Genomic DNA, 20374 nt, shown 5'->3' on the forward strand with positions numbered 1-20374 from the left:
GTCAAGTGGATTAAGGCGCCCTGTAGTTACCAGTTGCGTTGCTCCTGGGAGTATGGGTTCGAGTCACTTCTGGGGTGTGAGTTTTCATTCGCATATAGTCCTGGGGACCATTCAGGCTTGTTCACATTTGTGTTCCTCACGTGTGCCCCAAAGAATGAGGTGATTTGGTGAAATGCTATGCCCAAGATTACCATCCGAGTTGCCGTCGGGGAAGTGGCTCAAATAGCCTCGGCTATCACTTCCTTTTGACGGCCGTGATGGTCAAGTGGATTAAGGCGCCCTGTAGTTACCAGTTGCGTTGCTCCTGGGAGTATGGGTTCGAGTCACTTCTGGGGTGTGAGTTTTCAATCGCATATAATCCTGGGGACCATTCAGGCTTGTTCGCATTTGTGTTCCTCACGTGTGCCCCAAAGAATGAGGTGATTTGGTGAAATGCTATGCCCAAGATTACCATCCGAGTTGCCGTCGGGGAAGTGGCTCAAATAGCCTCGGCTATCACTTCCTTTTGACGGCCGTGATGGTCAAGTGGATTAAGGCACCCTGTAGTTACCAGTTGCGTTGCTCCTGGGAGTATGGGTTCGAGTCACTTCTGGGGTGTGAGTTTTCATTCGCATATAGTCCTGGGGACCATTCAGGCTTGTTCGCATTTGTGTTCCTCACGTGTGCCCCAAAGAATGAGGTGATTTGGTGAAATGCTATGCCCAAGATTACCATCCGAGTTGCCGTCGGGGAAGTGGCTCAAATAGCCTCGGCTATCACTTCCTTTTGACGGCCGTGATGGTCAAGTGGATTAAGGCGCCCTGTAGTTACCAGTTGCGTTGCTCCTGGGAGTATGGGTTCGAGTCACTTCTGGGGTGTGAGTTTTCATTCGCATATAGTCCTGGGGACCATTCAGGCTTGTTCACATTTGTGTTCCTCACGTGTGCCCCAAAGAATGAGGTGATTTGGTGAAATGCTATGCCCATGATTACCATCCGAGTTGCCGTCGGGGAAGTGGCTCAAATAACCTCGGCTATCACTTCCTTTTGACGGCCGTGATGGTCAAGTGGATTAAGGCGCCCTGTAGTTACCAGTTGCGTTGCTCCTGGGAGTATGGGTTCGAGTCACTTCTGGGGTGTGAGTTTTCATTCGCGTATAGTCCTGGGGACCATTCAGGCTTGTTCGCATTTGTGTTCCTCACGTGTGCCCCAAAGAATGAGGTGATTTGGTGAAATACTATGCCCAAGATTACTATCCGAGTTGCCGTCGAGGAAGTGGCTCAAATAGCCTCGGCTATCACTTCCTTTTGACGGCCGTGATGGTCAAGTGGATTAAGGCGCCCTGTAGTTACCAGTTGCGTTGCTCCTGGGAGTATGGGTTCGAGTCACTTCTGGGGTGTGAGTTTTCATTCGCATATAGTCCTGGGGACCATTCAGGCTTGTTCGCATTTGTGTTCCTCACGTGTGCCCCAAAGAATGAGGTGATTTGGTGAAATGCTATGCCCAAGATTACCATCCGAGTTGCCGTCGGGGAAGTGGGCTCAAATTGCCTCGGCTATCACTTCCTTTTGACGGCCGTGATGGTCAAGTGGATTAAGGCGCCCTGTAGTTACCAGTTGCGTTGCTCCTGGGAGTATGGGTTCGAGTCACTTCTGGGGTGTGAGTTTTCATTCGCATATAGTCCTTGGGACCATTCAGGCTTGTTCGCATTTGTGTTCCTCACGTGTGCCCCAAAGAATGAGGTGATTTGGTGAAATGCTATGCCCAAGATTACCATCCGAGTTGCCGTCGGGGAAGTGGCTCAAATAGCCTCGGCTATCACTTCCTTTTGACGGCCGTGATGGTCAAGTGGATTAAGGCGCCCTGTAGTTACCAGTTGCGTTGTTCCTGGGAGTATGGGTTCGAGTCACTTCTGGGGTGTGAGTTTTCATTCGCATATAGTCCTGGGGACCATTTAGGCTTGTTCGCATTTGTATTCCTCACATGTGCCCCAAAGAATGAGGTGATTTGGTGAAATGCTATGCCCAAGATTACCATCCTAGTTGCCGTCGGGGAAGTGGCTCAAATAGCCTCGGCTATCACTTCCTTTTGACGGCTGTGATGGTCAAGTGGATTAAGGCGCCCTGTAGTTACCAGTTGCGTTGCTCCTGGGAGTATGGGTTCGAGTCACTTCTGGGGTGTGAGTTTTCATTCGCATATAGTCCTTCGGACCATTCAGGCTTGTTCGCATTTGTGTTCCTCACGTGTGCCCCAAAGAATGAGGTGATTTGGTGAAATGCTATGCCCAAGATTACCATCCGAGTTGCCGTCGGGGAAGTGGCTCAAATAGCCTCGGCTATCACTTCCTTTTGACGGCCGTGATGGTCAAGTGGATTAAGGCGCCCTGTAGTTACCAGTTGCGTTGCTCCTGGGAGTATGGGTTCGAGTCACTTCTGGGGTGTGAGTTTTCATTCGCATATAGTCCTGGGGACCATTCAGGCTTGTTCGCATTTGTGTTCCTCACGTGTGCCCCAAAGAATGAGGTGATTTGGTGAAATGCTATGCCCAAGATTACCATCCGAGTTGCCGTCGGGGAAGTGGCTCAAATAGCCTCGGCTATCTCTTCCTTTTGACGGCCGTGATGGTCAAGTGGATTAAGGCGCCCTGTAGTTACCAGTTGCATTGCTCCTGGGAGTATGGGTTCGAGTCACTTCTGGGGTGTGAGTTTTCAATCGCATATAATCCTGGGGACCATTCAGGCTTGTTCGCATTTGTGTTCCTCACGTGTGCCCCAAAGAATGAGGTGATTTGGTGAAATGCTATGCCCAAGATTACCATCCGAGTTGCCGTCGGGGAAGTGGCTCAAATAGCCTCGGCTATCACTTCCTTTTGACGGCCGTGATGGTCAAGTGGATTAAGGCGCCCTGTAGTTACCAGTTGCGTTGCTCCTGGGAGTATGGGTTCGAGTCACTTCTGGGGTGTGAGTTTTCATTCGCATATAGTCCTGGGGACCATTCAGGCTTGTTCGCATTTGTGTTCCTCACGTGTGCCCCAAAGAATGAGGTGATTTGGTGAAATGCTATGCCCAAGATTACCATCCGAGTTGCCGTCGGGGAAGTGGCTCAAATAGCCTCGGCTATCACTTCCTTTTGACGGCCGTGATGGTCAAGTGGATTAAGGCGCCCTGTAGTTACCAGTTGCGTTGCTCCTGGGAGTATGGGTTCGAGTCACTTCTGGGGTGTGAGTTTTCATTCGCATATAGTCCTTGGGACCATTCAGGCTTGTTCGCATTTGTGTTCCTCACGTGTGCCCCAAAGAATGAGGTGATTTGGTGAAATGCTATGCCCAAGATTACCATCCGAGTTGCCGTCGGGGAAGTGGCTCAAATAGCCTCGGCTATCACTTCCTTTTGACGGCCGTGATGGTCAAGTGGATTAAGGCGCCCTGTAGTTACCAGTTGCGTTGTTCCTGGGAGTATGGGTTTGAGTCACTTCTGGGGTGTGAGTTTTCATTCGCATATAGTCCTGGGGACCATTTAGGCTTGTTCGCATTTGTATTCCTCACATGTGCCCCAAAGAATGAGGTGATTTGGTGAAATGCTATGCCCAAGATTACCATCCTAGTTGCCGTCGGGGAAGTGGCTCAAATAGCCTCGGCTATCACTTCCTTTTGACGGCTGTGATGGTCAAGTGGATTAAGGCGCCCTGTAGTTACCAGTTGCGTTGCTCCTGGGAGTATGGGTTCGAGTCACTTCTGGGGTGTGAGTTTTCATTCGCATATAGTCCTTCGGACCATTCAGGCTTGTTCGCATTTGTGTTCCTCACGTGTGCCCCAAAGAATGAGGTGATTTGGTGAAATGCTATGCCCAAGATTACCATCCGAGTTGCCGTCGGGGAAGTGGCTCAAATAGCCTCGGCTATCACTTCCTTTTGACGGCCGTGATGGTCAAGTGGATTAAGGCGCCCTGTAGTTACCAGTTGCGTTGCTCCTGGGAGTATGGGTTCGAGTCACTTCTGGGGTGTGAGTTTTCATTCGCATATAGTCCTGGGGACCATTCAGGCTTGTTCGCATTTGTGTTCCTCACGTGTGCCCCAAAGAATGAGGTGATTTGGTGAAATGCTATGCCCAAGATTACCATCCGAGTTGCCGTCGGGGAAGTGGCTCAAATAGCCTCGGCTATCTCTTCCTTTTGACGGCCGTGATGGTCAAGTGGATTAAGGCGCCCTGTAGTTACCAGTTGCATTGCTCCTGGGAGTATGGGTTCGAGTCACTTCTGGGGTGTGAGTTTTCAATCGCATATAATCCTGGGGACCATTCAGGCTTGTTCGCATTTGTGTTCCTCACGTGTGCCCCAAAGAATGAGGTGATTTGGTGAAATGCTATGCCCAAGATTACCATCCGAGTTGCCGTCGGGGAAGTGGCTCAAATAGCCTCGGCTATCACTTCCTTTTGACGGCCGTGATGGTCAAGTGGATTAAGGCGCCCTGTAGTTACCAGTTGCGTTGCTCCTGGGAGTATGGGTTCGAGTCACTTCTGGGGTGTGAGTTTTCATTCGCATATAGTCCTGGGGACCATTCAGGCTTGTTCGCATTTGTGTTCCTCACGTGTGCCCCAAAGAATGAGGTGATTTGGTGAAATGCTATGCCCAAGATTACCATCCGAGTTGCCGTCGGGGAAGTGGCTCAAATAGCCTCGGCTATCACTTCCTTTTGACGGCCGTGATGGTCAAGTGGATTAAGGCGCCCTGTAGTTACCAGTTGCGTTGCTCCTGGGAGTATGGGTTCGAGTCACTTCTGGGGTGTGAGTTTTCATTCGCATATAGTCCTTGGGACCATTCAGGCTTGTTCGCATTTGTGTTCCTCACGTGTGCCCCAAAGAATGAGGTGATTTGGTGAAATGCTATGCCCAAGATTACTATCCGAGTTGCCGTCGAGGAAGTGGCTCAAATAGCCTCGGCTATCACTTCCTTTTGACGGCCGTGGTGGTCAAGTGGATTAAGGCGCCCAGTAGTTACCAGTTGCGTTGCTCCTGGGAGTATGGGTTCGAGTCACTTCTGGGGTGTGAGTTTTCATTCGCATATAGTCCTGGGGACCATTCAGGCTTGTTCGCATTTGTGTTCCTCACGTGTGCCCCAAAGAATGAGGTGATTTGGTGAAATGCTATGCCCAAGATTACCATCCGAGTTGCCGTCGGGGAAGTGGGCTCAAATTGCCTCGGCTATCACCTCCTTTTGACGGCCGTGATGGTCAAGTGGATTAAGGCGCCCTGTAGTTACCAGTTGCGTTGCTCCTGGGAGTATGGGTTCGAGTCACTTCTGGGGTGTGAGTTTTCATTCGCATATAGTCCTTGGGACCATTCAGGCTTGTTCGCATTTGTGTTCCTCACATGTGCCCCAAAGAATGAGGTGATTTGGTGAAATGCTATGCCCAAGATTACCATCCGAGTTGCCGTCGGGGAAGTGGCTCAAATAGCCTCGGCTATCACTTCCTTTTGACGGCCGTGATGGTCAAGTGGATTAAGGCGCCCTGTAGTTACCAGTTGCGTTGCTCCTGGGAGTATGGGTTCGAGTCACTTCTGGGGTGTGAGTTTTCATTCGCATATAGTCCTGGGGACCATTTAGGCTTGTTCGCATTTGTATTCCTCACATGTGCCCCAAAGAATGAGGTGATTTGGTGAAATGCTATGCCCAAGATTACCATCCGAGTTGCCGTCGGGGAAGTGGCTCAAATAGCCTCGGCTATCACTTCCTTTTGACGGCCGTGATGGTCAAGTGGATTAAGGCGCCCTGTAGTTACCAGTTGCATTGCTCCTGGGAGTATGGGTTCGAGTCACTTCTGGGGTGTGAGTTTTCAATCGCATATAATCCTGGGGACCATTCAGGCTTGTTCGCATTTGTGTTCCTCACGTGTGCCCCAAAGAATGAGGTGATTTGGTGAAATGCTATGCCCAAGATTACCATCCGAGTTGCCGTCGGGGAAGTGGCTCAAATAGCCTCGGCTATCACTTCCTTTTGACGGCCGTGATGGTCAAGTGGATTAAGGCGCCCTGTAGTTACCAGTTGCGTTGCTCCTGGGAGTATGGGTTCGAGTCACTTCTGGGGTGTGAGTTTTCATTCGCATATAGTCCTGGGGACCATTCAGGCTTGTTCGCATTTGTGTTCCTCACGTGTGCCCCAAAGAATGAGGTGATTTGGTGAAATGCTATGCCCATAATTACCATCCGAGTTGCCGTCGGGGAAGTGGCTCAAATAGCCTCGGCTATCACTTCCTTTTGATGGCCGTGATGGTCAAGTGGATTAAGGCGCCCTGTAGTTACCAGTTGGGTTGCTCCTGGGAGTATCAGTTCGAGTCACTTCTGGGGTGTGAGTTTTCATTCGCGTATAGTCCTGGGGACCATTCAGGCTTGTTCGCATTTGTGTTCCTCACGTGTGCCCCAAAGAATGAGGTGATTTGGTGAAATGCTATGCCCAAGATTACTATCCGAGTTGCCGTCGGGGAAGTGGCTCAAATAGCCTCGGCTATCACTTCCTTTTGATGGCCGTGATGGTCAAGTGGATTAAGGCGCCCTGTAGTTACCAGTTGCGTTGCTCCTGGGAGTATGGGTTCGAGTCACTTCTGGGGTGTGAGTTTTCATTCGCATTTAGTCCTGGGGACCATTTAGGCTTGTTCGCATTTGTATTCCTCACATGTGCCCCAAAGAATGAGGTGATTTGGTGAAATGCTATGCCCAAGATTACCATCCTAGTTGCCGTCGGGGAAGTGGCTCAAATAGCCTCGGCTATCACTTCCTTTTTAAGGCCGTGATGGTCAAGTGGATTAAGGAGCCCTGTAGTTACCAGTTGCGTTGCTCCTGGGAGTATGGGTTCGAGTCACTTCTGGGGTGTGAGTTTTCATTCGCATATAGTCCTGGGGACCATTCAGGCTTGTTCGCATTTGTGTTCCTCACGTGTGCCCCAAAGAATGAGGTGATTTGGTGAAATGCTATGCCCAAGATTACCATCCGAGTTGCCGTCGGGGAAGTGGCTCAAATAGCCTCGGCTATCACTTCCTTTTGACGGCCGTGATGGTCAAGTGGATTAAGGCGCCCTGTAGTTACCAGTTGCATTGCTCCTGGGAGTATGGGTTCGAGTCACTTCTGGGGTGTGAGTTTTCAATGGCATATAATCCTGGGGACCATTCAGGCTTGTTCGCATTTGTGTTCCTCACGTGTGCCCCAAAGAATGAGGTGATTTGGTGAAATGCTATGCCCAAGATTACCATCCGAGTTGCCGTCGGGGAAGTGGCTCAAATAGCCTCGGCTATCACTTCCTTTTGACGGCCGTGATGGTCAAGTGGATTAAGGCGCCCTGTAGTTACCAGTTGCGTTGCTCCTGGGAGTATGGGTTCGAGTCACTTCTGGGGTGTGAGTTTTCATTCGCATATAGTCCTGGGGACCATTCAGGCTTGTTCGCATTTGTGTTCCTCACGTGTGCCCCAAAGAATGAGGTGATTTGGTGAAATGCTATGCCCATAATTACCATCCGAGTTGCCGTCGGGGAAGTGGCTCAAATAGCCTCGGCTATCACTTCCTTTTGATGGCCGTGATGGTCAAGTGGATTAAGGCGCCCTGTAGTTACCAGTTGCGTTGCTCCTGGGAGTATCAGTTCGAGTCACTTCTGGGGTGTGAGTTTTCATTCGCGTATAGTCCTGGGGACCATTCAGGCTTGTTCGCATTTGTGTTCCTCACGTGTGCCCCAAAGAATGAGGTGATTTGGTGAAATGCTATGCCCAAGATTACTATCCGAGTTGCCGTCGGGGAAGTGGCTCAAATAGCCTCGGCTATCACTTCCTTTTGATGGCCGTGATGGTCAAGTGGATTAAGGCGCCCTGTAGTTACCAGTTGCGTTGCTCCTGGGAGTATGAGTTCGAGTCACTTCTGGGGTGTGAGTTTTCATTCGCATATAGTCCTGGGGACCATTCAGGCTTGTTCGCATTTGTGTTCCTCACGTGTGCCCCAAAGAATGAGGTGATTTGATGAAATGCTATGCCCAAGATTACCATCCGAGTTGCCGTCGGGGAAGTGGGCTCAAATAGCCTTGGCTATCACTTCCTTTTGACGGCCGTGATGGTCAAGTGGATTAAGGCGCCCTGTAGTTACCAGTTGCGTTGCTCCTGGGAGTATGGGTTCGAGTCACTTCTGGGGTGTGAGTTTTCATTCGCATATAGTCCTTGGGACCATTCAGGCTTGTTCGCATTTGTGTTCCTCACGTGTGCCCCAAAGAATGAGGTGATTTGGTGAAATGCTATGCCCAAGATTACCATCCGAGTTGCCGTCGGGGAAGTGGCTCAAATAGCCTCGGCTATCACTTCCTTTTGACGGCCGTGATGGTCAAGTGGATTAAGGCACCCTGTAGTTACCAGTTGCGTTGCTCCTGGGAGTATGGGTTCGAGTCACTTCTGGGGTGTGAGTTTTCATTCGCATATAGTCCTGGGGACCATTTAGGCTTGTTCGCATTTGTGTTCCTCACGTGTGCCCCAAAGAATGAGGTGATTTGGTGAAATGCTATGCCCAAGATTACCATCCTAGTTGCCGTCGGGGAAGTGGCTCAAATAGCCTCGGCTATCACTTCCTTTTGACGGCCGTGATGGTCAAGTGGATTAAGGCGCCCTGTAGTTACCAGTTGCGTTGCTCCTGGGAGTATGGGTTCGAGTCACTTCTGGGGTGTGAGTTTTCATTCGCATATAGTCCTGGGGACCATTCAGGCTTGTTCGCATTTGTGTTCCTCACGTGTGCCCCAAAGAATGAGGTGATTTGGTGAAATGCTATGCCCAAGATTACCATTCGAGTTGCCGTCGGGGAAGTGGCTCAAATAGCCTCGGCTATCACTTCCTTTTGACGGCCGTGATGGTCAAGTGGATTAAGGCGCCCTGTAGTTACCACTTGCGTTGCTCCTGGGAGTATGGGTTCGAGTCACTTCTGGGGTGTGAGTTTTCATTCGCATATAGTCCTGGGGACCATTCAGGCTTGTTCGCATTTGTGTTCCTCACGTGTGCCCCAAAGAATGAGGTGATTTGGTGAAATGCTATGCCCATAATTACCATCCGAGTTGCCGTCGGGGAAGTGGCTCAAATAGCCTCGGCTATCACTTCCTTTTGATGGCCGTGATGGTCAAGTGGATTAAGGCGCCCTGTAGTTACCAGTTGCGTTGCTCCTGGGAGTATCAGTTCGAGTCACTTCTGGGGTGTGAGTTTTCATTCGCGTATAGTCCTGGGGACCATTCAGGCTTGTTCGCATTTGTGTTCCTCACGTGTGCCCCAAAGAATGAGGTGATTTGGTGAAATGCTATGCCCAAGATTACTATCCGAGTTGCCGTCGGGGAAGTGGCTCAAATAGCCTCGGCTATCACTTCCTTTTGATGGCCGTGATGGTCAAGTGGATTAAGGCGCCCTGTAGTTACCAGTTGCGTTGCTCCTGGGAGTATGGGTTCGAGTCACTTCTGGGGTGTGAGTTTTCATTCGCATATAGTCCTGGGGACCATTCAGGCTTGTTCGCATTTGTGTTCCTCACGTGTGCCCCAAAGAATGAGGTGATTTGATGAAAAGCTATGCCCAAGATTACCATCCGAGTTGCCGTCGGGGAAGTGGGCTCAAATAGCCTTGGCTATCACTTCCTTTTGACGGCCGTGATGGTCAAGTGGATTAAGGCGCCCTGTAGTTACCAGTTGCGTTGCTCCTGGGAGTATGGGTTCGAGTCACTTCTGGGGTGTGAGTTTTCATTCGCATATAGTCCTTGGGACCATTCAGGCTTGTTCGCATTTGTGTTCCTCACGTGTGCCCCAAAGAATGAGGTGATTTGGTGAAATGCTATGCCCAAGATTACCATCCGAGTTGCCGTCGGGGAAGTGGCTCAAATAGCCTCGGCTATCACTTCCTTTTGACGGCCGTGATGGTCAAGTGGATTAAGGCGCCCTGTAGTTACCAGTTGCGTTGCTCCTGGGAGTATGGGTTCGAGTCGCTTCTGGGGTGTGAGTTTTCATTCGCATATAGTCCTGGGGACCATTTAGGCTTGTTCGCATTTGTGTTCCTCACGTGTGCCCCAAAGAATGAGGTGATTTGGTGAAATGCTATGCCCAAGATTACCATCCTAGTTGCCGTCGGGGAAGTGGCTCAAATAGCCTCGGCTATCACTTCCTTTTGACGGCCGTGATGGTCAAGTGGATTAAGGCGCCCTGTAGTTACCAGTTGCGTTGCTCCTGGGAGTATGGGTTCGAGTCACTTCTGGGGTGTGAGTTTTCATTCGCATATAGTCCTGGGGACCATTCAGGCTTGTTCGCATTTGTGTTCCTCACGTGTGCCCCAAAGAATGAGGTGATTTGGTGAAATGCTATGCCCAAGATTACCATCCGAGTTGCCGTCGGGGAAGTGGCTCAAATAGCCTCGGCTATCACTTCCTTTTGACGGCCGTGATGGTCAAGTGGATTAAGGCGCCCTCTAGTTACCAGTTGCGTTGCTCCTGGGAGTATGGGTTCGAGTCACTTCTGGGGTGTGAGTTTTCATTCGCATATAGTCCTGGGGACCATTCAGGCTTGTTCGCATTTGTGTTCCTCACGTGTGCCCCAAAGAATGAGGTGATTTGGTGAAATGCAATGCCCAAGATTACCATTCGAGTTGCCGTCGGGGAAGTGGCTCAAATAGCCTCGGCTATCACTTCCTTTTGACGGCTGTGATGGTCAAGTGGATTAAGGCGCCCTGTAGTTACCAGTTGCGTTGCTCCTGGGAGTATGGGTTCGAGTCACTTCTGGGGTGTAAGTTTTCATTCGCATATAGTCCTTGGGACCATTCAGGCTTGTTCGCATTTGTGTTCCTCACGTGTGCCCCAAAGAATGAGGTGATTTGGTGAAATGCTATGCCCAAGATTACCATCCGAGTTGCCGTCGGGGAAGTGGCTCAAATAGCCTCGGCTATAACTTCCTTTTGACGGCCGTGATGGTCAAGTGGATTAAGGCGCCCTGTAGTTACCAGTTGCGTTGCTCCTGGGAGTATGGGTTCGAGTCACTTCTGGGGTGTGAGTTTTCATTCGCATATAGTCCTGGGGACCATTCAGGCTTGTTCGCATTTGTGTTCCTCACGTGTGCCCCAAAGAATGAGGTGATTTGGTGAAATGCTATGCTCAAGATTACCATTTGAGTTGCCGTCGGGGAAGTGGCTCAAATAGCCTCGGCTATCACTTCCTTTTGACGGCCGTGATGGTCAAGTGGATTAAGGCGCCCTGTAGTTACCAGTTGCGTTGCTCCTGGGAGTATTGGTTCGAGTCACTTCTGGGGTGTGAGTTTTCATTCGCGTATAGTCCTGGGGACCATTCAGGCTTGTTCGCATTTGTGTTCCTCACGTGTGCCCCAAAGAATGAGGTGATTTGGTGAAATGCTATGCCCAAGATTACCATCCGAGTTGCCGTCGGGGAAGTGGCTCAAATAGCCTCGGCTATCACTTCCTTTTGACGGCCGTGATGGTCAAGTGGATTAAGGCGCCCTGTAGTTACCAGTTGCGTTGCTCCTGGGAGTATCAGTTCGAGTCACTTCTGGGGTGTGAGTTTTCATTCGCGTATAGTCCTGGGGACCATTCAGGCTTGTTCGCATTTGTGTTCCTCACGTGTGCCCCAAAGAATGAGGTGATTTGGTGAAATGCTATGCCCAAGATTACTATCCGAGTTGCCGTCGGGGAAGTGGCTCAAATAGCCTCGGCTATCACTTCCTTTTGATGGCCGTGATGGTCAAGTGGATTAAGGCGCCCTGTAGTTACCAGTTGCGTTGCTCCTGGGAGTATGGGTTCGAGTCACTTCTGGGGTGTGAGTTTTCATTCGCATATAGTCCTGGGGACCATTCAGGCTTGTTCGCATTTGTGTTCCTCACGTGTGCCCCAAAGAATGAGGTGATTTGATGAAATGCTATGCCCAAGATTACCATCCGAGTTGCCGTCGGGGAAGTGGGCTCAAATAGCCTTGGCTATCACTTCCTTTTGACGGCCGTGATGGTCAAGTGGATTAAGGCGCCCTGTAGTTACCAGTTGCGTTGCTCCTGGGAGTATGGGTTCGAGTCACTTCTGGGGTGTGAGTTTTCATTCGCATATAGTCCTGGGGACCATTTAGGCTTGTTCGCATTTGTGTTCCTCACGTGTGCCCCAAAGAATGAGGTGATTTGGTGAAATGCTATGCCCAAGATTACCATCCTAGTTGCCGTCGGGGAAGTGGCTCAAATAGCCTCGGCTATCACTTCCTTTTGACGGCCGTGATGGTCAAGTGGATTAAGGCGCCCTGTAGTTACCAGTTGCGTTGCTCCTGGGAGTATGGGTTCGAGTCACTTCTGGGGTGTGAGTTTTCATTCGCATATAGTCCTGGGGACCATTCAGGCTTGTTCGCATTTGTGTTCCTCACGTGTGCCCCAAAGAATGAGGTGATTTGGTGAAATGCTATGCCCAAGATTACCATCCGAGTTGCCGTCGGGGAAGTGGCTCAAATAGCCTCGGCTATCACTTCCTTTTGACGGCCGTGATGGTCAAGTGGATTAAGGCGCCCTCTAGTTACCAGTTGCGTTGCTCCTGGGAGTATGGGTTCGAGTCACTTCTGGGGTGTGAGTTTTCATTCGCATATAGTCCTGGGGACCATTCAGGCTTGTTCGCATTTGTGTTCCTCACGTGTGCCCCAAAGAATGAGGTGATTTGGTGAAATGCTATGCCCAAGATTACCATTCGAGTTGCCGTCGGGGAAGTGGCTCAAATAGCCTCGGCTATCACTTCCTTTTGACGGCTGTGATGGTCAAGTGGATTAAGGCGCCCTGTAGTTACCAGTTGCGTTGCTCCTGGGAGTATGGGTTCGAGTCACTTCTGGGGTGTAAGTTTTCATTCGCATATAGTCCTTGGGACCATTCAGGCTTGTTCGCATTTGTGTTCCTCACGTGTGCCCCAAAGAATGAGGTGATTTGGTGAAATGCTATGCCCAAGATTACCATCCGAGTTGCCGTCGGGGAAGTGGCTCAAATAGCCTCGGCTATAACTTCCTTTTGACGGCCGTGATGGTCAAGTGGATTAAGGCGCCCTGTAGTTACCAGTTGCGTTGCTCCTGGGAGTATGGGTTCGAGTCACTTCTGGGGTGTGAGTTTTCATTCGCATATAGTCCTGGGGACCATTCAGGCTTGTTCGCATTTGTGTCCTCACGTGTGCCCCAAAGAATGAGGTGATTTGGTGAAATGCTATGCTCAAGATTACCATTTGAGTTGCCGTCGGGGAAGTGGCTCAAATAGCCTCGGCTATCACTTCCTTTTGACGGCCGTGATGGTCAAGTGGATTAAGGCGCCCTGTAGTTACCAGTTGCGTTGCTCCTGGGAGTATTGGTTCGAGTCACTTCTGGGGTGTGAGTTTTCATTCGCGTATAGTCCTGGGGACCATTCAGGCTTGTTCGCATTTGTGTTCCTCACGTGTGCCCCAAAGAATGAGGTGATTTGGTGAAATGCTATGCCCAAGATTACCATCCGAGTTACCGTCGGGGAAGTGGCTCAAATAGCCTCGGCTATCACTTCCTTTTGACGGCCATGATGGTCAAGTGGATTAAGGCGCCCTGTAGTTACCAGTTGCATTGCTCCTGGGAGTATGGGTTCGAGTCACTTCTGGGGTGTGAGTTTTCATTCGCATATAGTCATGGGGACCATTCAGGCTTGTTCGCATTTGTGTTCCTCACGTGTGCCCCAAAGAATGAGGTGATTTGGTGAAATGCTATGCCCAAGATTACCATCCGAGTTGCCGTCGGGGAAGTGGCTCAAATAGCCTCGGCTATCACTTCCTTTTGACGGCTGTGATGGTCAAGTGGATTAAGGCGCCCTGTAGTTACCAGTTGCGTTGCTCCTGGGAGTATGGGTTCGAGTCACTTCTGGGGTGTGAGTTTTCATTCGCATATAGTCCTGGGGACCATTCAGGCTTGTTCGCATTTGTGTTCCTCACATGTGCCCCAAAGAATGAGGTGATTTGGTGAAATGCTATGCCCAAGATTACCATCCGAGTTGCCGTCGGGGAAGTGGCTCAAATAGCCTCGGCTATCACTTCCTTTTGACGGCCATGATGGTCAAGTGGATTAAGGCGCCCTGTAGTTACCAGTTGCGTTGCTCCTGGGAGTATGGGTTCGAGTCACATCTGGGGTGTGAGTTTTCATTCGCATATAGTCCTGGGGACCATTCAGGCTTGTTCGCATTTGTGTTCCTCACGTGTGCCCCAAAGAATGAGGTGATTTGGTGAAATGCTATGCCCAAGATTACCATCCGAGTTGCCGTCGGGGAAGTGGCTCAAATTGCCTCGGCTATCACTTCCTTTTGACGGCCGTGATGGTCAAGTGGATTAAGACGCCCTGTAGTTACCAGTTGCGTTGCTCCTGGGAGTATGGGTTCGATTCACTTCTGGGGTGTGAGTTTTCATTCGCATATAGTCCTGGGGACCATTCAGGCTTGTTCGCATTTGTGTTCCTCACTTGTGCCCCAAAGAATGAGGTGATTTGGTGAAATGCTATGCCCAAGATTACCATCCGAGTTGCTGTCGGGGAAGTGGCTCAAATAGCCTCGGCTATCACTTCCTTTTGACGGCCGTGATGGTCAAGTGGATTAAGGCGCCCTGTAGTTATCAGTTGCGTTGCTCCTGGGAGTATGGGTTCGAGTCACTTCTGGGGTGTGAGTTTTCATTCGCATATAGTCCTGGGGATCATTCAGGCTTGTTCGCATTTGTGTTCCTCACGTGTGCCCCAAAGAATGAGGTGATTTGGTGAAATGCTATGCTCAAGATTACCATCCGAGTTGCCGTCGGGGAAGTGGCTCAAATAGCCTCGGCTATCACTTCCTTTTGACGGCCGTGATGGTCAAGTGGATTAAGGCGCCCTGTAGTTACCAGTTGCGTTGCTCCTGGGAGTATGGGTTCGAGTCACTTCTGGGGTGTGAGTTTTCATTCGCATATAGAGTGGGGACCATTCAGGCTTGTTTGCATTTGTGTTCCTCACGTGTGCCCCAAAGAATGAGGTGATTTAGTGAAATGCTATGCCCAAGATTACCATCCGAGTTGCCGTTGGGGAAGTGGCTCAAATAGCCTCAGCTATCAGTTCCTTTTGACGGCCGTGATGGTCAAGTGGATTAAGGCGCCCTGTAGTTACCAGTTGCGTTGCTCCTGGGATTATGGGTTCGAGTCACTTCTGGGGTGTGAGTTTTTATTCATATATATATATATATATATATATATATATATATATATATATATATATATATATATATATATATATATATATATATATATATATATATATATATATAAATATATATATATAATAAGTATAATTTGGTAGCAGTCTTTCCTGTAGACATATATTAATAAATATGACCGAAAAATTAAGATTAATAATTCTAACACGAATTTTCTCAATCTTTCGTACATTTCTTTTCACTGTTGGAGGTAATTAAAAAATCAATTCTCCAAAATTCATTTTTATTTCTAGTCTGACGCGACTCGAGCGCGTTTCGTAAAACTTATTACATTTTCAAAGACTTTAGTTTACAAATACACAACTGAAGAGAACTTACACATCTCCGATTTTGTTTATATCTACATTTGAGTGAGGTAGATGGGGTGAGGTGGCATTAATAGGGTATTAATTTCATCAACACAAGACAGAACAAGGGGTCGCGTTAATAGGGTATTAATTTCATCAACACAAGACAGAACACGAAACAATGGGTATTGAAATGGAAGTGATTGTAGAAAGCCTATTGGTCCATATTTCTTGATGCTTCTATATTGGAGCAGAGTCTTGAGGTGGGTAGAATATAGTTGTGCATTAATTGGCTGTTGATTGCTGGTGTTGACTTCTTAATGTGTAGTGCCTCGCAAATGTCAAGCCGCCTGCTATCGCTGTATCTATCGATGATTTCCGTGTTGTTTACTAGGATTTCTCTGGCGATGGTTTGGTTGTGGGAAGAGATTATTTGTTCCTTAATGGAGCCCTGTTGTTTATGCATCGTTAAACGCTTAGGAAGAGATGTTGTTGTCTTGCCTATATACTAGGTTTTTTGGAGCTTACAGTCCCCAAGTGGGCATTTGAAGGCATAGACGACGTTGGTCTCTTTTAAAGCGTTCTGCTTTGTGTCTGGAGAGTTTCTCATGAGTAGGCTGGCCGTTTTTCTGGTTTTATAGTAAATCGTCAGTTGTATCCTCTGATTTTTGTCTGTAGGGATAACGTTTCTATTAACAATATCTTTCAGGACCCTTTCCTCTGTTTTATGAGTTGTGGAAAAGAAGTCCCTGTAAAATAGTCTAATAGGGGGTATAGGTGTTGTGTTAGTTGTCTCTTCAGAGGTTGCATGGCGTTTCACTTTCCTTCTTATGATGTCTTCGACGAAACCATTGGAGAAGCCGTTGTTTACTAGGACCTGCCTTACCCTATAGAGTTCTTCGTCGACTTGCTTCCATTCTGAGCTGTGGCTTAGAGCACGGTCGACATATGCGTTAACAACACTCCTCTTGTACCTGTCTGGGCAGTCGCTATTGGCATTAAGGCACATTCCTATGTTCGTTTCCTTAGTGTAGACTGCAGTGTGGAAACCTCCGCTCTTTTCCATGACTGTTACATCTAGAAAGGGCAGCTTCCCATCCTTTTCCATCTCGTAAGTGAAACGCAGCACGGAACTCTGCTCAAATGCCTCCTTCAGCTCCTGCAGATGTCTGACATCAGGTACCTGTGTAAAAATGTCGTCAACATACCTGCAGTATATGGCCGGTTTCAAGTTCATGTCGACTAAGACTTTTTGCTCGATGGTACCCATGTAGAAGTTTGCAAACAGGACACCTAGGGGAGAACCCATGGCGACCCCATCTACTTGCTTATACATGTGCCCATCCGGGCTCAAGAAGGGTGCCTCTTTAGTACAAGCTTGGAGTAGTTTCCTTAGAATATTTTCGGGTATGTCAAGAGGAGTACAGGCTGGATCACGATACACTCTGTCGGCTATCATCCCAATTGTCTCGTCCACAGGTACGTTGGTAAACAGCGATTCTACTTCCAACGAGGCTCTTATCCCTGTGGCCCGTGTGCCCCGCAGTAAGTCAACAAATTCCTTTGGAGACTTCAGGCTGAAGGCGTAAGGAACATAAGGAGTTAGCAGGCCGTTGAGTCGCTTCGCCAGTCTGTACGTGGGTGTGGGTATCTGGCTAATGATTGGCCGAAGTGGGTTTCCAGGCTTGTGTGTCTTGACATTTCCATACGCATATCCAGGTTTATATTCCCCAATGATCTTTGGCAGGTGGAGTCCGGATTTCTTGGCGTTCACAGTTTCGATCAGTTTGTTGACCTTTGCTTTCAATTCGGCTGTAGTGTCCTTCGTTACCCTTTGGAACTTAGTTTGGTCAGAGAGTATGAGGTTCATTTTTGCCAGATATTCGTCTTTTTTAAGAATGACATATATTGGCGATTTGTCACCTCTCCTGACAACTATCTCCTTGTTCTCACGAAGGCTTTTAGCTGCCGCTTTGAGCTCGGGGGACAGTATGGTGCTTCTGTAATTGCCTCGATTCTTTCCTCCTTCTGCAATAAGTTCTGCTTGTAAGGTATCTTTGGTAGTGACCTTCTTTTGTGTCTCGAGGTCGAATATGTCGTCCAACAGAATTTCCAACTCTACTTTCCGGGCCATCTCACTCGGTCTGGACATAACGTGACAGTTTATGCCCAGATTTAGGAGAGTGACTTGGTCCTCAGTGAGGTTAATTCCTGCAAGAATCAGGAAGCCATCTCTTGGTCGTGGAATTGCCATAGGTCCTCCATATAATGTTGTAAGTGTCTTGATAATCCTTGTTTCAGTGCTGAGGTGATGTCGGTCTGTGAGGATGTCGAGGTGTTGTTCAATGCGGGTACGGATACTTTCGTCGATGTTGCTATTTCTCCACTCGTTTGTAGCATGAAGTAGTTGCGTTTTGTTGTCTTTGATTTCATTCTCTGCCTTGTATATCTGATCACGAATCAGATCCTGGCGATATTTTATTGTGAAGGCTTGATTCCTTGCTGCTGGGTCGTGCGCTTTAATATTAGTATATTTTGGTAGCAGTCTTTCCTGTAGACATATATTATTAAATATGACCGAAAAAGTAAGATTAATAATTCTAACACGAATTTTCTCAATCTTTCGTACATTTCTTTTCACTGTTGGAGGTAATTCAAAAATTAATTCTCCAAAATTCATTTTTATTTCTAGTCTGACGCGACTCGAGCGCGTTTCGTAAAACTTATTACATTTTCAAAGACTTTAGTTTACAAATACACAACTGAATAGAACTTACACATCTCCGATTTTGTTTATATCTACATTTGAGTGTGGTGGATGGGGTGAGGTGGCATTAATAGGGTATTAATTTCATCAACACAAGACAGAACAAGAGGTGGCATTAATAGGGTATTAATTTCATCAACACAAGACAGAACACGAAACAATGGGTATTGAAATGGAAGTGATTGTAGAAAGCCTATTGGTCCATATTTCTTGATGCTTCTATATTGGAGCGGAGTCTTGAGGTGGGTAGAATATAGTTGTGCATTAATTGGCTGTTGATTGCTGGTGTTGACTTCTTAATGTGTAGTGCCTCGCAAACGTCAAGCCGCCTGCTATCGCTGTATCTATCGATGATTTCCGTGTTGTTTACTAGGATTTCTCTGGCGATGGTTTGGTTGTGGGAAGAGATTATATGTTCCTTAATGGAGCCCTGTTGTTTATGCATCGTTAAACGCCTAGAAAGAGATGTTGTTGTCTTGCCTATATACTGGGTTTTTTGGAGCTTACAGTCCCCAAGTGGGCATTTGTAGGCATAGACGACGTTGGTCTCTTTTAAAGCGTTCTGCTTTGTGTCTGGAGAGTTTCTCATGAGTAGGCTGGCCGTTTTTCTGGTTTTATAGTAAATCGTCAGTTGTATCCTCAGATTTTTGTCTGTAGGGATAACGTTTCTATTAACAATATCTTTCAGGACCCTTTCCTCTGTTTTATGAGCTGTGGAAAAGAAGTTCCTGTAAAATAGTCTAATAGGGGGTATAGGTGTTGTGTTAGTTGTCTCTTCAGAGGTTGCATGGCGTTTCACTTTCCTTCTTATGATGTCTTCGACGAAACCATTGGAGAAGCCGTTGTTGACTAGGACCTGCCTTACCCTACAGAGTTCTTCGTCGACTTGCTTCCATTCTGAGCTGTGGCTTAGAGCACAGTCGACATATGCGTTAACAACACTCCTCTTGTACCTGTCTGGGCAGTCGCTGTTGGCATTAAGGCACATTCCTATGTTCGTTTCCTTAGTGTAGACTGCAGTGTGGAAACCTCCGCTCTTTTCCATGACTGTTACATCTAGAAAGGGCAGCTTCCCATCCTTTTCCATCTCGTAAGTGAAACGCAGCACGGAACTCTGCTCAAATACCTCCTTCAGCTCCTGCAGATGTCTGACATCAGGTACCTGTGTAATAATGTCGTCAACATACCTGCAGTATATGGCCGGTTTCAAGTTCATGTCGACTAAGACTTTTTGCTCGATGGTACCCATGTAGAAGTTTGCAAACAGGACACCTAGGGGAGAACCCATGGCGACCCCATCTACTTGCTTATACATGTGCCCATCCGGGCTCAAGAAGGGTGCCTCTTTAGTACAAGCTTGGAGTAGTTTCCTTAGAATATTTTCGGGTATGTCAAGAGGAGTACAGGCTGGATCACGATACACTCTGTCGGCTATCATCCCAATTGTCTCGTCCACAGGTACGTTGGTAAACAGCGATTCTACGTCCAACGAGGCTCTTATCCCTGTGGCCCGTGTGCCCCGCAGTAAGTCAACAAATTCCTTTGGAGACTTCAGGCTGAAAGCGCAAGGAACATAAGGAGTTAGCAGGCCGTTGAGTCGCTTCACCAGTCTGTACGTAGGTGTGGGTATCTGGCTAATGATTGGCCGAAGTGGGTTTCCAGGCTTGTGTGTCTTGACATTTCCGGACTCCACCTGCCAAAGATCATTGGGGAATATAAACCTGGATATGCGTATGGAAATGTCAAGACACACAAGCCTGGAAACCCACTTCGGGTTTCCAGGCTTGTGTGTCCACGGGCCACAGGCGAAGAGTGTGACGCCAGGGGTTGCTTCCGACGGTGGGAGGGGTCATCGCGCCCCACTGGGCAGCTACCGCCCGCCTCAAGCTGGGCAAACCCCAGTTAATAAGGTGTTGCCTCGCCACGGTCCGTTAACCTCACTGGGTGTGTGGGGTTTACGGTGAAAACCGACAAGCGGCCCGACAACTTTGCACCAAGCAATACCAAGCTAAAGAAGAAAATATCAACTGCCCTAAAGCTGGGCACATGGAACGTCAGGACACTGACACCAGGTTTCTTTGACGACCTGCAAGAAATCAAT

Source organism: Procambarus clarkii, chromosome 35 (genome assembly GCF_040958095.1).
Source record: "Procambarus clarkii isolate CNS0578487 chromosome 35, FALCON_Pclarkii_2.0, whole genome shotgun sequence".
Classification (NCBI taxonomy): Eukaryota; Metazoa; Arthropoda; class Malacostraca; order Decapoda; family Cambaridae; genus Procambarus; species Procambarus clarkii.